Here is a 977-nt window from a genome sequence, read left to right on the forward strand (position 1 = left end):
CTTTTGAAATATGATATTTGTATTCTATAACATGGATGATCAGTATTTTGTGTAGGTCTGCTTTATAATCTCTGCTAAATCTCAGTCATTCAAAAATAGTTTCATGTATCTAAAGCAGCAAGTGATAAAATTACCAGCTAGAATAGAGGTGAACTTATCAATTTGCTTACTTTCTTGCATAAAAGAAATCATGGGTATAGCTGTGATCATTTAAAATGTCTTTGGCCTTCTTTGGGAAGGATCTTGAAATATTCATATTTGAGAGAGTATTATTGAAAAGACAGAGGGATTTAGGCAAAAGAACACTCCATTCTTGTTCTTTATATTTTGCTGTACCTAGCTTCAACTATGTCTTTGGTTTGATTACACAGCCATTTTCATTGTTATAAAGTCCCAGTTGAAAGAAAAAAGAGTGTGGTGTGCAATCTTTCTTAGAAAAAAATGTGAATATAAACTTTTTTGTGTGGAGGGTAGTGTGTGTGTGTGTGGGTGTATTTGCGTGATGAGTGCTTAAAATACACTTAGCAGACTAATAGTTTTCTTGAGCAGAATTGCTAGAAGTTGTCTATAATAAATAAGATATAAGTCCTTTTCTAATCATCAGTGGCACTACCACATCTGGAAATTTATGTTCAGTTCTAGAAAATATTAAAAATAATATAAAAAATTAGAAAGCACTCAGAAAAAAGTAATCAGGATATTAAAAGAATACAAAATTAACTTTTGTTACTAATGGTTGATGAAAATGTATTTACATAGGTGAGAAAAGACTAAATAATATTAAGCTATTGTCAGTACTTGAAGGACTTAGACTAAGGACACTGTTTTATGTTGTTCTATTGGCTAAACCTAAGAACAAAAAGAAGACAATATGTGGGGACATTTATGAAATTCAGAACTGTTCAAAGGTAGAACAAGAGTTGCCAGTCAACGCTGGTGTTCTAAACTAGAAATATTTTTGTTGAGTTTATTTAAAT

Source organism: Balaenoptera ricei, chromosome 18, assembly GCF_028023285.1.
Source record: "Balaenoptera ricei isolate mBalRic1 chromosome 18, mBalRic1.hap2, whole genome shotgun sequence".
Lineage (NCBI taxonomy): Eukaryota > Metazoa > Chordata > Mammalia > Artiodactyla > Balaenopteridae > Balaenoptera > Balaenoptera ricei.